At 41.5% G+C, this 16,484-nt stretch overlaps 1 long non-coding RNA gene across 1 annotated transcript in view; it reads right to left on the bottom strand.

The window, feature by feature from the left end:
• LOC138751358 (uncharacterized) overlaps positions 1–7,751 on the bottom strand; it is a 63,040-nt gene extending 55,289 nt beyond the window's left edge. Inside the window, exon 1 of the long non-coding RNA XR_011349865.1 lies at positions 7,674–7,751. This is a non-coding gene — a long non-coding RNA (uncharacterized lncRNA). The remainder of the gene's footprint in view (positions 1–7,673) is intronic.
• Between the last annotated feature and the right edge of the window lie 8,733 nt (positions 7,752–16,484).

The following is a 16,484-nucleotide window of genomic DNA, read 5'->3' as shown; positions in this document are numbered from 1 at the left end:
GATAAACAGGTAGAAGCTGGTAAGGGGAGGTGAGGGGGGTGGTCGAAAGAGAAATTAAAGAGAGGGGTGGAAAAAGTAAGTACTGAACAGGAGAAGGTAAAGAAGAGATGATGGAGGTGGGGGTTACAGAACACTAGAAAAATCAGTCTTCACACCTTTCTTAATTTTGTCCGGGAGATATATACTGTATTGTTTCTCAAGGACAGATTTATCTGAGCAGGAATGGTTAGGGGGAATTAAAATAGTTGGCTCCAGGAAGCTCAAGTTTAGACTCACAAACAGAGCAGAGGTATTTGACAAAGTGGTCAGCCATTTTGCATTTGCTCAAGATTCCAGCATCTGCTGCCTTTGTGGCTTGCATTCAAACTATTGTTTGTTGGACTCTAGAGGTGTCAAACATGTACTTGAGTAGATGGCACAGGCTGGTTGTATTCCTGCCCCCACCACCTTGCACCTGCTTCCAGTCTATGAACTGTCTATTTTCCAATAAACCAATTACCACAAAATTATGCTGAGAGAGGCTGAGCTTTTTATTTCTTGTCCATGTTTACCACATCACAATTATCAAAACAAATCCCTAGTTTGAGAAAAATAGTTATTTTATTCAGAATTACTTCATTATCTTTCACTGCCTTCACCCTCAAAAAAAATATTTAGGAAAGGAAGCAATGTTGGAAAATGACAATTTACTGCAGCTCCTCTTCGATTCTGTATTTCTCTGCTATAATTCTTCTTGCACATTTTCCAAAGGAAGTTTTAGAGATGGAGATTGCTAATCCAGTCAAATGTGTTGATCTTGATCATGCTGTCTGGTCTCCAAATTGTGATTAACATCCAAAGGAAGATGAAGCTAAATAAATTTCTTCATTCATAAATGTGCAATGACTTAAGAGGTCACAATAAGATTGATATGTCCCGGGCCTGGATGAGATATACCCTAGGTTGCTATGGGAGGTAAAAGAAGAAATTGTGGGAGCATTTGCTATAGTCTTTGAATATTCTCTGACTATGGGAGAGATGCAGGAGGATTGGAAAATGGCAAATCTAGTCCCTTTGTTTAAAAAAAGTAATAAGGAGAATCTTGGGAATTTATAGACTGGTGAGTCTCATGTCCGTGGTGTGTAAACTATTGGAACAGATCCTTCAGGGTAGGATCTACCAGCATTTGGAGGGATATAATTTACTCAGGAATAGTCAGCATGGGTTTGTAAAGGGAAGGTCATGCCTCATGAGCCTAATAGAGTTTTTTGAGGAAATAATGAAAGAAATTGATGAGGGTAGGGTGGTAGATGTGGTCTATGTGGATTTCAGTAAGGCATTTGATAAGATCGCCTATGAGAAACTCATCCGGAAGCTTAAGAGGCATGGGATCAGTGGAACCTTGGCTGTCTGGATAAATAATTGGTTTGCAGGAGGAAGACAGAGTGTAGTGGTGGAAGGGAGGCTCTCTGCATGGAGGGCATTGACTAGTGGGAGTGCCACAGGGATCAGTTCTCAGTCCCTTGCTCTTCCTGATTTTTATAAATGATCTGGATGATGATACAGAAGGTTGGGTGAGTAAGTTTGCGGATGACACGAAGATTGGAAGAATTGTAGATGGAGCTAAAGGTTGTCAGACATAGCAAGAGGACATAGACAAGGTGCAGTGTTGAACAGAACAATGGCAATTGAACTTCAATCCAGACAAATGTGAGGTGATAAAGCTGAGTACAGGGTTAATGATTGGTTAATTAAGAGCATGGATGAACAGTGGGATCTTGGGATTCATGTCCATAAATCCTTCAAGGTAGTTGCTCAGGTTGATAGGATAGTTTAAAAAAACCTATGGGATTCAAGGCTTCATTAATGGGGATTGTGCATAAGAGTAGAGAAGTCATTTTGCAGCTTTATAAGTCTCTGGTGTGACCACATTTGGAGTATTGTGTCCAGTTCTAGTCGCCTCATTATAGGAAGGATGTGGAGGTTATGGAAAGGGTACAGAGGAGATTTACCAGGATGTTGCCTGGATTGGAAGGCATGTCTTTTGAGGCAAGGTTGGCAAAGATGGGGATTTTCTCTTTAGAGCGTAGAAGGATGAGAGGGGACTTGATCGAGGTCTACAAAATTATGAGAGGCATAGATAGGTTGGACAGCCAATACTTGTTTCTTAGGGTGGGAATAACAACCACTAGAGGACACATGCATAAAATTAAGGGAGGGAAGTATAGGGGAGACATCAATGGGTAGTTTTTTACACACAGAATTGTTGAGGCCTGGAATGCCTTGCCAGGAGTGGTGGTAGAGGCTGAAACATGAGGAGCCTTCAAAAGACTATTAGACAGGCATGTGGAGGAAAGGAAAATGGAGGGTTAAAGGGTAGAGAAGGTTGAGCAAGGTAGAGAAGGTACAACATGTAAGGCCGAAAGACCTGTACAGTGCTGTAATGTATTAATGTTTAATACCTAATCAAGTACTTCATCGACGTGCACATTTGAATAGGTATTGCTTCCCATCCTGGGAAAAGCTGATCCAGCCAGTTTACCATATCCTTGCCATTTCGCCTTACTTTTTACTAAACCAGGACCTTGTTGCACACTTTTGCTTGATGAGAGCTGGGGAAAATAATTACCAGTAGATGGATCCAGTCTGAGAGTTACTTTGGATAGTTGGAGACAATTCAGTGAACTCAACGTGTGCAGAAGCAAGGATTAGCCTTGTTACCTTAATGCTGTGCCTCCAGTTCTGAACGCTTTATTACTCATCCAATATTGAGATCAGTTGTGGAGGAACAGACACGGATAAGCTTGATAATATTTCTGTAAGTTGCACTTAATGGCAGTGTTATTCCCAGACAGTGTGTGTGCGTGATGGCCGGGTGGCTAAGCTAATCAGGTCTGATGCCTGCATTACAATGAGAGTGACTTTATACAAATGATTTATGTATACACTACCCTATCCCTCACATGCTATGTTTTTCTTCCATAGAAATAACTCTGCTTTTGTTGAGAGAAGTTGCTGCATTTCTGTCCCACCGTCAACCCCCCCCCATCCTTTAAACAGGCTCAAAGTTGTGGAAAAAAAAATTTCAGCTCTTTGCTGTGATCCCAAAGCCTGACATAATGTAGCAATAGATAGGCTGATTCTGAGGTCAGACACACTGGTGCACTAACTCAGTGAAAGTTTGTTCTATTTATCTAGGCCGTGGGGTTTCGATGAAAGGCCCTAGGGCTTCCTTGCATGCTACTTACAACTCCTTCTCTCAGGAATACTTTGCCACCTAATGAAAACTGCGTGTTCTGCAAAGGTTGTGCCTCTTTTCCACTGGGAAAACTGCCACTATCATCTCTTTTGAAACCATTGTATTTGCCACTAGAGTAATACAGATAAATAGTGGCAAACTGATGTAATAGGTGCCTCCTGTGAATTGAAGGCATGGAGTGACGTGAACACCTCACGCTGAAGCAAATTTGTTTCCTATGAGATGATTCAGATATTGTTCACAGGTATCTCTGTGGGAGATGTCACAATCCTCTGACAGCCACTTTCATGAAGTGGAGAAGGCAAAGGAGAGTCTCTTGGGCACGACTTGGAGGCTCCCTAAATGCAAGGTGTCAGAGAGTGAGCAATAAGAATTAAATGTCTTGAATGTCATTCATCTTCTAAACAGTCGAGCTTGCTTAGAACCTTGAGAATCATGCCCCCGCTCGCCATAATCTGATCTCAGCTCCAGCAGCAACTCAGAAAAGTGCAAGATAAACCCATTGAAAATGTATCAGCATCACAGGCTCACAAAATCAACCAATGCTTGGACCAACTTCTAATTATAAGGCATCTTTAGCCAAGAATAAAGGTTGAAGGAAGCTTTAAGGTGTAGGACTTCCATGAGGAGAGTTTATGAAGGGCATCCCATGAGGAGAGACTGGCCAGGATGCTCATAGTGAAAGCTCTGTGGAGTAATGTTGATCATTAAATAAGGGATGAACATTTGGAACAAGGTTTGTTTAAGTTTGTGCATCAAGATGTCTGATGGGAAGAAACAGGAAATAGTCATAAAAAAAACAGAAAATTCTGGAAACGCTCAGCAGATCAGGCAGACTGAGTAGAAATGAGTAGCGTACCAGGTACTGCCGCCCGCAGAACTGGGCGAGGGAAACAAGCTAGTTTTACCTGGTAAGTAGTTTCTCTCTTTCCCCCTCTTGATGAAGGGTCCTGGATCTGAAGTATGAACTGTTCCTCTTTCTGCAGATGCTGCCTGGCCTGCTGAGTATTGACAGCAAGTTCTAGTTTTATTTCAAATATCCACAGAAAAATCCGCAGATTTTTTTTTAGGCAGTAGGCAGAGGTAGGTGTGGAAGAACAGGAGTCATACTTTCCAACACGTAACACCACCAACACGACTCTTTGCCAGGAGTTCAGAGTCAAATTATCGATATTAACTAAGAGTATCATTTATCTTTTTTTGTGATGCTGACTCATTCTTACTCTGTGAATCCCAACAATTGTTCAGATATATCTGAATAAAAGAAAGTTTTTTAGGTAAGTGCTGCAATATATCTTGCGATATATTTCTGGGCAAATATATTACTTACTGCAAACTATTAAAAGGAATGATCAAACAATGAGATTTCATGCAGTTTATTATAATCTTCACAAGTGGACGCACCACATGGTTGGTGGGTTGTAATGATCTTTCCTGCTCTGCTCAGCCTATGCATGTTTGTGTATGGTGAGGCCTGTTCAGCTGACTCTATCAGCCACTGGAACATCATCAGGTTCAGGAACAGCTGTTTAAGCTCAAAGCAGACAGACAGAGATTTTATTGTGACATCATCTCCCAAAGCTTGAGAAAAACAAGTATCGCTCAGGGACTTCTGTCTCTCCCTCCCATCCCTCTCCCATTCTTCCCTACTGAAACAATTTATTTTGCATGGTATAATAGGTGGTGAGCTCTGATGGTATATAGGGGTGATTTAATTAGGAAAGATCTGCCAGAAATGAAGGCAGTGCATTGAATAGTCAGCTCTATTTCTCGGTGGAGAAGTCAGCTCAGATGGTTGAAAGTGTCGGCCTTTGGTCATTCTTGGGGACATACATGAATGGCATTGGGGCATTCCTGATCCAAACACAGTCAGCATGACGTTGCTGGACAAAACTGACCCTTGTCTGCCACTAAATTGCCTATCACTATTTTGGCCAAGGAGTAGCATGTGTGGGATATGGCAGAGTGCCCTGCTGGCATGGTAATGGGGATTTTCTTTGGAAGATCGGAGCAAAGTAGAGAGAGCTTTTCATAGCATACAACACCTGGCCTCACAGTGAGAGCCAGCTCTTGATGCCTGAAGTGGAAATTTCCATTCTCCAATCCGTTCATTGATGAGTACTAAATACTCACACACAAGAAAGACATTGCAATCCTGGGTGAGGGAAGTACAAGATCACAGCCTGAAGCTACAATTGCCATTAAAAACCTGCTGAAATTTTTTTTCAGAAGTATAAATCATGTTGATTCACAAATTAAGTCTTTTGTAAAGAAAATGTACGGGGGTTGTAGGTTCACTGGGACATTTAGGGGGCATGGGCTCGGGGGCTGGAAGGGCCTGCTACTGTGCTGTATGTCTAAATTAAAAATTTTAAATTTAAATAATTGCTTGCCTTTATGTTGGAAGACCTTGCACAAAACCCTCATTATTACTTGCTTTTGCACTTGGGCCATCCTTGGGTGATAAATATTGTTTAATATTTCAAACTTAGTGGTACAGGTCAAGTACCCCTCATCCAAAATGTATGGGACCAGAAGTGTTTCAGATTTTGGAACACCATTTCAAAAATGCACTCATTCACTCAGACATGTACCTGTATTCACATTACAATACAAATGTTTACATTTGCACAAATTTACTGAAGTAGGCATATAATGAAAAATCGACACTCAATAATGCACTACTTACGTCTGCAATGTCCTGTTCTCCGATCAGGATTTCTGAACTCTATTACGTATTACCTTATGGGACCATGGACGAAGAAAGTTTGGGATTTTGGGTATTTGGATAAGGGGTATTGTACTCGAGATGGCAGAGGTCGACAGCATCGAGTCCACGCTGCTGAAGATCCAGCTGCGCTGGATGGGTCACGTCTCCAGAATGGAGGACCATCGCCTTCCCAAGATCGTGTTATATGGCGAGCTCTCCACTGGCCACCGTGACAGAGGTGCACCAAAGAAAAGGTACAAGGACTGCCTAAAGAAATCTCTTGGTGCCTGCCACATTGACCACCGCCAGTGGGCTGATAACGCCTCAAACCGTGCATCTTGGCGCCTCACAGTTTGGCGGGCAGCAACCTCCTTTGAAGAAGACCGCAGAGCCCACCTCACTGACAAAAGGCAAAGGAGGAAAAACCCAACACCCAACCCCAACCAACCAATTTTCCCCTGCAACCGCTGCAACCGTGTCTGCCTGTCCCGCATCGGACTTGTCAGCCACAAACGAGCCTGCAGCTGACGTGGACTTTTTACCCCCTCCATAAATCTTCGTCCGCGAAGCCAAGCCAAAGAAGATTGTACCTGTAAGTGTTTATTAGTTTTCCAGGTCAACCTTTGGGTTAGTCCTTTTTTTCCACTACATTTCTAAAGAAGACATCAGGTTCTATCTAACTTGTCCTTATGTTTCTATCACGCTTGTCACAGTAAGATCATTAGTAGCCCTTTGTTCTGGTTTCCTATGACTGGGAGATTTATTGAATACAGGTGCCTAATCTTTTATCCAAAATTCTTGGGACTGGACTGGGCACTTTCAGTTTTTGGATTATTTCGGCTTTTGGAATTAAAATTGCGGTGGTATAGATTTGCGCAAAACAATGACGCACAACGCTGGATAGGGAGTGGTGGCAGCAGTGCTGGACATTGGGGTCGCTGGTCTCTGTTTTTTCCGGTGGCACTTATAAAGTAAGCATTCCCTCATGTTCCATTAATTAACGATGTGGATTTTCAAGCATGAGTTCAGTGTGGGCCGCGTCGGGTCACGTTTGGTGAGCACATAACACCAATGGAAAAAATGTTCGGTTTTTGGAATTAGGGATGAAGGGAATAAGCACCTGTCCAATCGTAGACATTAAGTTCCACTGTTGTTCAATCACTTAAGAAATAAAATAAAGTAACTACCAGAATTAGTTCAGAGAATGACAACGACGAACACTGTTTTGTAATGATGCACAGTTGGCATAGCGGTTAGCGCAACACCTTTACAGAGCCAGCGATCAGGACCAGACCAGGGTTCAAATCCCACACAGTCTGTAAGGAGTTTGTATGTTATCTCCATGTCTGCATGGGTTTCCTCCAGGGGCTCCGGTTTCCTCCCATTCAAAATGTACCAGAGATGTAGGTTAATTAAGTGTAAATTGAGCAGCACAGATTCGTGGGGTGAAATGCCCTGTTACCATGCTGCATGTCTAAATTTTAAAAAAATTAAATTAAATGCATGGATACAATGAGCATTAAGAGCTGAATTTTAAAGAAGCAAGGTTGAAACAGCAGTTCGAGAGAGAATGCTGACAAATACTCTTGCACTGCCCGAGAGCAGCGTCTCAGGAAAGCGCAAGGTGCAAACCTGAACTCTTCAGACCTTGTACACATCTCGCCTCCATGCTGGATACAGATTTCCTCAGTGAATTTGTGCAATACAAAATGCCTTTACTCTTACCCACTGATTGTTCAAGAGAACTGCTCTTGATGATCCTCCTGGATAAGAAAAAGAAGTCAAACGAGGAGCAGAGTGATCCTTCACATCTTTTCATCTCAATTATTAGAAAGGGAAACATTACAGGGTTGGTGGAACACGTCGTCCTGAGATCAACAGAAGTACATTTGCAGGGCTGAAAGCTTGTCAGCCGGAGTGAAGATGATAATGCTATTTTGGAAGACAATTTGTCTCTTTCAAGCAATTATTTACTATTTGTAATGGATCGTGTGAGGAAGAACAAACTGTGATTCAAAATTTTCATTTGTGCAAACTGCATTTAGAAAGGAGTGAGAAGAAATGCCTTCATGCCAAATATTTGGTCATCACATTCAACGTTTTAAAGATACAGAGAAAAATCAGAGTCTGTCATAGCCTGATTTTCCCACACCTCTCACAATCAGAGGATTCTTTGACAGGGAAGATAATAGTCAGGATCCAGGATATTTGGCAGATGGAATTTCATTCACATGATTGGAAGATAATGCGCTTTAGGCATTCTAAAGACATCCACAATGAATGGCCATAGGGTGTATGAGGAACAGAGGGATCTTGGTATAAAAGTTCAAGGATTGTGCAGATGCCAGCATTGATGGATAAAGTGGTAATGGAAGCATACTTGCCTTCATTAGTTGGAACACATGATGTAAGAGCAGAGAGCTTATGTTACAACTCAATACAATACTGGTTAGGCTGGAGTTCTACATGCAGTTCTGCTAACCATGCTCCAGGAAGGATGCGATTACACTGGAGAGGTGCAAAGCAGATTCAGTAAGAATGTTCCTGGTGGGTTGTCATTGGAGCTGAGGCACTGATAGAGGCAAACAAAATGTTATATGTTTATCAGGATGTTGCCTAGACTGGAGAATATGTTTTATGAAGCAAAGTTACCAGAACTAGGGCTATTCTCTTTAGATTGATGAAAAATGAGAGGTGACTTAATGGATGTATATAAGATGACAAGAGGCATAGATAGGCTGAACAGCCAATATCTTTTTTTTCCTCGGGGCGTCAGTAGCAAGTACCAGAGAACATCTGTTCAAGGTGAGTGGAGGAAAGATTAGGGAACATGTTAGAGGTATGTTTTTTACACATGGAGAGTGTTGGATGCCTGGAATGCATTGTCAGGGGTGGTGATTTATAGGCTGGTACAGAGGGGACATTTTAAGACACAGAGCTAGACACATGGATGTAAGAGAAATACAGGGTCATGGGTGTGAGGTAGGCAAGGATCAGATTGTCATGGAATAGATTTATTTAGGTCAACAACATTTAAAAATGTACAGGGGTTGTTGGTTAATTGGGTGCAATTGGGCTCCAAGGGCTCATGGGCCGAAAGGACCTGTTACCATGCTGTAGGCCTAAATTAAAATAGATTGTGGGCTGAAGGGCCTGTACCATGCTGTAATGTTCTATATTCTAAATTAGGAGGGAAATAACAATATAAATAGTAAGAAGCCTTTCCCCATAGCAGAAGGGTTATGGGGCCAGAAGGGATTTCAAGAAGAATTTATCATTACCTTGATATTTGTTGAAATCTGGAACACACTGACTGAAGAGAGGATAGAGACAGAGACTCTCACTGCAAGAAGTAATGTGGCAAGCACTTGAATCACAAAGGTACAGAGAAAGTACTGATCCATCAGCTGAGGACAACATGCCGTTCCACTTAATAGAGCCATTGCCTGTTCCAATGGGACAGGTTCAATCCGAACCTGTGCTGTCTGTGTAGAGTTTGCTATTTTCTCCACAGTCATAAGGGTTTCCCCTGAGAACTCAGATTTCCTCCCATAAGCAGATTGAACATAGAACATGGAACAGCACAGCACAAGAATAGGCCCTTTGACTCATGTATCTTTATCGAATCTGATGTCAAAATCAAACGAAAACCTCACCTTGCACCTAATAGATGTTACTCCGTCCCCTTTATATTCATGTTTCTATGTTGAATGAGTAATAGAATCTGTGATGTGTGGATGGGAATGTGGGGAGTCTGCAATGGGATTAATATTCACATGTGCCTGACAATTTACATGAATTTGGTGGACTAAATGATTTGCTTTCTACTCCTTAATTCTTGGACTCGATACTCCAGCCATAGCAAAGCTCCATTTATTTAAATTAAGTCATTCACCTTCGTTAAGTGATTTATTTTCAGTAGTACTGATGTTTACGATGAATTTTCAGAGGTGACTGTGGTTTAAAATGAATGCATTATTCTTAATGAACATTTTTGTGTCAATTGTTTTTAACAGTTTCTTGGGTTATTCGGGAACGTTGCAGCTTGCGGAAGGGCTGCATGAGTGAAGCTGGCCAGATGTGGGGAGCTGTAGTGTCCACGGGAATCCCATCGACTCAGACACTGACTGATCCCCCCATAGTTCACCCTTTTGTGCTTCAAAAAGTCCAAAATTCACAACAAACTAAACTATAAACAAAATATTGAACCAGTAGCAAAAGTAACATTGATTATCTTTCCAGTTTAACAATGAAGATAAACATTGAAAATGTTTTTAAAAAGTGCAGGAAAGTGTAGCTTCCCTTGTCTTTACTGTTACCCTCCAATCCTGTATTCACCATTTAAGTCAATGGATTCAGTGCAAACAGTGGGTAATCCCACCAGCTCCTGCAGGGCCAGTGGATTCCACCAGTCCTGTTGAATTGTCAGCAGTGTTTGATCATTGACTTTGGAAAAATAAAATGTTGGTCATCTGGTAAGGACCTGCAGTTATTTCCCATCTATTCTGTTCAGGGACTCAGCTGAGAATCTGAATGATTACACCAGGGCTGTAACAGACTTCATCAAAACAGCTGTGGATGAGTGTGTCCCCACCAAATCATTCAGGGTTTTCCCCAACCAGAAGCCCTGGATGAATAATGAATAATGAAACTGCTGAGATCCAGATCACAGATATTGAAGTATGGAAATCCAGATCAAAGCAGAAGGAGCAGGTAGGACCTGTGAAAAACTATCTCCTTGGCAAAGTGGAGATTCTGGATGAAAAAGAAAACAACAAGGGACATTCTACACCTGTGGCAGGGCTTGAATATCATAACCTGCTACAAAACCAAATCAGCAGATGTCAAAGCTTCACTCAATACCTATTTGATGACAGAAACAACGAAGAATCACCCCTCCGCACCCCCATGTTCCCTGATGATCCCATCCTGTTCATATTTGAGGATGACGCGTGTGCTGTCTTCAGGAGAGTGAATTCGAGGAAAACATCTGGCCCGGATGGAGTACCTGGGCTGAATATTAAAAATCTGTGCTGGCCAACTTACCAAGGTATTCACAGATATCTTCAATATCTCACTCCAGCATATTGGGTTGGGTCCAGGAAAGATCCTCTGAGATAGTGAATCGCAAGAATTTAAATTTGCTCGCCCTCCCCCAATGATCACTGGATTGTATACTACTGGCTTTCCCTTCCTGAAGTCAACAATCGACTCCTTAGTTTTGGTGACATTGTGTGCAAAGTTGGGGTTGGTGCCCCATTCAGCCAAGTTTTCAACCTCCCTCCGGCATGCTGACTCATCTCCTTTCTTTGTAAAATCCACTACTGTGGTATAATTGGCAAATTTGTAGATGAGGTCACCATCATACTGAGCAACACAGTCGTAGATATAAGGGAGAGTAGAGCAGGGGACTTCAAACAGGCATCAATCATACTGGTGTCCAAGAAGAGTGTAATAACCTACGTTAATGTCTATCAACCAGAAGCACTTGCATTGCAGGGATGAAGTGTTTTAAAAAGCTTATATGTTCCTGTTTGAGTGCTGTCATGGGTACATTCCAGTTTGCCTATTGTAGCAACAGGGTTATGGCAAATGCCATCACTAAACAAAGATCTAGAACACCTGGAGAGTAAACATGCATTCATCAGGATGCTCTTTGTCAAGGTTTAGCATTTAACAGCATCATCCCCTCAAAACTGATCAGCAAATTCCAAGACTTGGGACTCAACAGTAATTGGATCATGGATTTCCTCGTCTCCAGACCACAATCAGTGAGGATTGGTAAGAACATCTCCTCAAAAATCTCCATCAGTACCAGAGCACCATGGGACTGTGTTCTTAGCCCCCTGCTCTACTCACTTTACATCTACGACTGTGTGGCTCAGCATGTCAATAACACAATCTACAAATTTGCCAATGGTACAACTGTCGTGGATTGTACAAAGAAAGGTGATGAGTTAGCATGCAGGAGGGAGGTTGAAAACTTGGCTGAATGGGGCACCAACCCCAACTTTGCACACAATGTCACCAAAACTAAGGAGTCGATTGTTGACTTCAGGAAGGGAAAGCCAGTAGTATACAATCCAGTGATCGTTGGGAGAGGGCGAGCAAATTTAAATTCTTGTGATTCACTATCTCAGAGGATCTTTCCTGGACCCAACACGCTAAAAGCATTGTGACGAAAGCACGTCAGTGCCTCTACTTCCTCAGGAGTTTGCGGTGGTTTGGTATGACATTGGACACCCTGGCAAGTTTCTACAGATATGTGGTGGCAAGTATGCTGACCAGCTGCATCACAGTCTGGTATGGGAACACCAATATCAGGGGGAACAAAGCCTGCAAAAGGTAGTGGACACAGCCTAGGAAATCACAAGCAAAATCCTCCCCACTATCAAGAGCATCTACAGGGAACGCTGCCATCAGAGAGCAGCAGCAAACATCAAGGATCCACACCACCCAGCACACGCTCTGTTCTCACTGCTACCATTTGGAAAGAGGTTATAGATGCCACAAGACTTGCACCACCAGGTTCCCCTCCACCATAAGACTCCTCAACAATAAACTCAGTCAGGGATACACTTAAGCACTCTGTGCATTTTATTGATTTTTAAAAATTCTCTCTGTATTGCGCTGTTAGTTTGTTTGCATTCGTTATCTTTTTGCAGTTCTTTATTTGTTTAAATGTATACGCTGTGTACAGTTTTTTTTACATGACCAATGAGTAGTAATTGTGCTGTGCCCGCAGGAGAAAATACTCTCAGGGTTGTTAATAAACATGAGAAATAGCACAGATCCCAGTAGCGACCCCTATGGCACCCCACTGGTCATACACTTCCAATAGGTAAAACAGTCCATAGGCAATGCTTCTTTTTCACAATTTACTGGTTGTGGAGAGGAGCTAGGGATTTCAGGGAAGAGAACACTGATCCCCTGAAGCATATCAACTAAACAAAAAAGAAGGTGGTGGCAGTCTCGGGCGTCATAAAGGTGGAGCCTAGGGCCCGGCCATGTATTCTGGACATTGTGGAAAACTAAGGGAGAAATTGCAAGGATCCTGGTAGAAGTTTCTGTATCTTCCTTTTCTAAGGGTGAGCCACCAGAAGTCGGGATTGGTTGCTAATGTTGTGCTGATAAGAAGGGCTGCAAGGAAAGGAATCGGAATTACTGACTGGTGAGCCTAACATTGGTGGCGCACTGTCAATAATCTCAAAAGACTGAAGTTGTGAAACTGATAGGCTTCCATTAACTATAAACTGGAATAGCTGTCAACCTCATTGATTGATCAAGGCAGAGTGGAATGGGGAGCATGCAAAGGGCTATGGGTAGGATTGATCTCAGGAGGCGTGTTCAGCCGGCAGCAGTAGTTTACCACAATGGGAAAGTTAATGGAGGGGATTTTGAGAATTAAAATTTATCTGCATTTGGAAAGGCAAAGATGACAGGAAAGAGTTCATGCTGGGCATTAGGAAGGCCGAAAGGGGCCATTAAATATTCAGATTATCGAGAATGCCAAGCCATTTTCTATTTCATTAAAAACAAGAGGAGCTAAGTAGGCTCAGGCCTGGTCAATACTTGGAGAGGAGTCTGCCTAGGAACACCAGGTGCTGTAGGTTTCTGTGAAGGGTGCTGGACAAGTGGTGACTCTCTGTCTGCCTTAAGGTAGACAAAAGTGAAAGAATTTCATGTATGTTACAATCTAAATGGGACAATAATGGAAACTTTATCTTTACCTCTAGATAAACAGCAAGATTTGTGCATGTCATGAATTTTAATTTTCTTAAGAGATAACTAAGAGGATCATCAAGGACAGGGTAGTTGACATTGCCTACATGGATTTTAGTAAGGCTTTTGACAAGGTCCTGTATGGTAGACTGGTTCGGAAGGTCAAATCACATGGGATCCAGGTGTGCTGGCCAATCCCCAACTGTCCTAATTTCAGATTTTGGTACATTTTCTCTCTTTTGGACTGCCACTATTAACTTCTCAACCAGATTACTTTTCAGACTATCTTTGCAGTTACCTCACCCTCACCCTACTTTATCCTTTTGTCTCATCAATCTCCCTCCGCCCTTCTCTGTAACTTAAAACTATCCTGCTCTCTTCTTTGCCTCAGTTCTGGTGTAGGGTCCTCAACTTGAAACATTAACCGTTGCTCCATCTACAGATGCTGCCTGACCTACTGAGCATTTTGCAGCCAAATTGGCTCAGGTTAATATCATGTGCTTGCACATAGCATAGTATTGTCTTATTTAAAGCTGCCTTCTCTTTGAACAGTCCCATAGCAATGTTGCAAGTTGTTGCAGTGACCTGGATACTCCTACACTCTTTTATTGTTTTCACTGGTTTTGTTCCAGATTCCCTGGGCTGCTAACAATACAATTAATACATCTTTTGTGTCAAGAGGATACTGTTAAAAAACACCAGGGGACTCAGAAGAGACTTTACAGAAGACAAAGGACACCCAAATTGAAAAAAACAGATGAAAGTTGGCATTAACTGAAAGATGCAAAGCCAGGTTAAAAAAAAAGAACCAGATGTCATTTAGACTTGGAAAATGTACAACATATCAGGATTACTAGACTTCAAATAAAAGCTGCATGTTTTTGACGATTGCTGCAAAGCTCATAAAGGACCAAGTTAATCTTATCTGAACAAGTTACACATTGCCAAGGGAAGCCACACAACGTCAAGGGTTCATTATGCTTGTGTTATTCTTCTGCACACTCTCTCATGCACTACAGCCCATTAAATTGAACTACAGACAGTCCCTGGGTTAAAAATGAGTTCCGTGACCTAAGTCTGTCTTTAACTCAAGTTTGTTTTTAAGTCGAAACAAGTACATACAGTCCTTATTTAGTGTCAGTTAGTCAAATGCTTATCTTAGTATATAGCATAGTATATATTTTACCTTTCTATGCATGTAAAACACTTCCAAAAACACTACAACATCTTCAACATATTAATACAGTACATTGGATAATGTAGGAGAAGATGATGGAGAGATGGCTATTGTTGGAGAGGATGGACCTGGTGCTGGAGTCAGGGTTTGATTGTGCAACGCTTGCATTGGAGTTATGCTTTGGAGGCGTGGTTACTCTGTTATTATGTGTGTACAGTACAGTCGATTCAGGGCTTTTCCCCCAGTAGATGTGGTACAGTACAAATACAGTGCAGGTGTACAGTTTTAGGATTTTTGCCACGTGAAACTTGGAGATGGAATCAGCTGCAAAGAAACATCAGTTCATTTCTAGCTGCCTTTAACCCAAGGAGGCAGTAAAGAATCACCAAACTGTTGGTTCATGAGTCACTGGTAAACCAGACGAAATAAAGAGTATACAGTACTGTAAAGGTGCGATGTTTGAATCCATACATTTCAATTTCAAATCTGTTCCTGTGCTTGTGTTATGTGGTAAGCTACTCTCTCATAATGCTGGGTGATGGTAGCATCATGTGAGAGTATCGCACAGCATAATCTTTCGCGATGCTGACTCAAGCATGCTCAAACTGGAAGTTGTCGGCACTCTACTTCCAGCCGGCTTGTCAGTTCATAAGTACAATTTGTTCATTAATTGGACCATTTTAATGGTTTTTGCCTGTATTCAAGTTCAAGTTTAAATTTATCTTCAGTGTACAGATATGACATCACACACTCAGATTATCTAAAATCGGATTATCCAAATTTTTTGGACCCGGAAGTAACATCTGTTCAGCTCCAAAAATGTTTTTGGATTACTGAGGATTTCAGAAAAATCAGAAATCCTCATTTATCCAAAAAATTTCAAAGCTGAAATAATGTAATTTCACCTCCACAAAATTTTGGATAAACGAGGATACCCGAAACAAGCAGAAATCTTCAGTTATCCAAATTTATTTTGGCGCCAAACTGACGTCACAGGTTGAAAAAGTTTTGGAGTTTTGGGAAAACCTCAAGTAAAATTTTGAGTATTTTATTTTGGATTTATTTTATTTTGTTCAGGTTGTTTTTTGGTGTGAATTAAATATTATTTCAGAATTTTTCTGTGTGGGACGGAGTGAGTGAGAGGGGGAGAAAATTATAAAAAAGCCTGCTTAGCTTTTGATAAATAGAATTTTCTAGTGTTGTATGCAATTTTGTTACATATGCTAAATTAAAAAAACTTGGGGAAAAAAAATTAAATATTATTTCATGCTTTAAAAGCCTTCCCTTGTTGTTTAAAAACTGTTACAAGTGATTTGCTGTTTTTAAAACATGACCGGTTCTCTGAAAATATCATTTATTTGAAATAGGCCCGGTCCCGAGCATTTTGGATAATCGGAGTTTATCAGGCCAGGCAGAATTTCTACTTATCAATAAATGTAAACTTTACTCAGGAAAAGATACACATACAAAAGAAAGAAATGTAAACAAATTGACTGTGCAATACAGAAAAAGATAAATATTCAGTAATTAATAATGTGCAAAGTAAGGGTCCTTAAATGAGTCCCTTATTGAGTCTGTTGTTTAGGAATCTGATGGTGGTGGGTTAGTAACTGTTCCTGAACCTGCTGACATGAGTC

Source organism: Narcine bancroftii, chromosome 1 (assembly GCF_036971445.1).
Source record: "Narcine bancroftii isolate sNarBan1 chromosome 1, sNarBan1.hap1, whole genome shotgun sequence".
Classification (NCBI taxonomy): domain Eukaryota; kingdom Metazoa; phylum Chordata; class Chondrichthyes; order Torpediniformes; family Narcinidae; genus Narcine; species Narcine bancroftii.
This window is presented reverse-complemented; position numbering and strand designations above follow the sequence as displayed.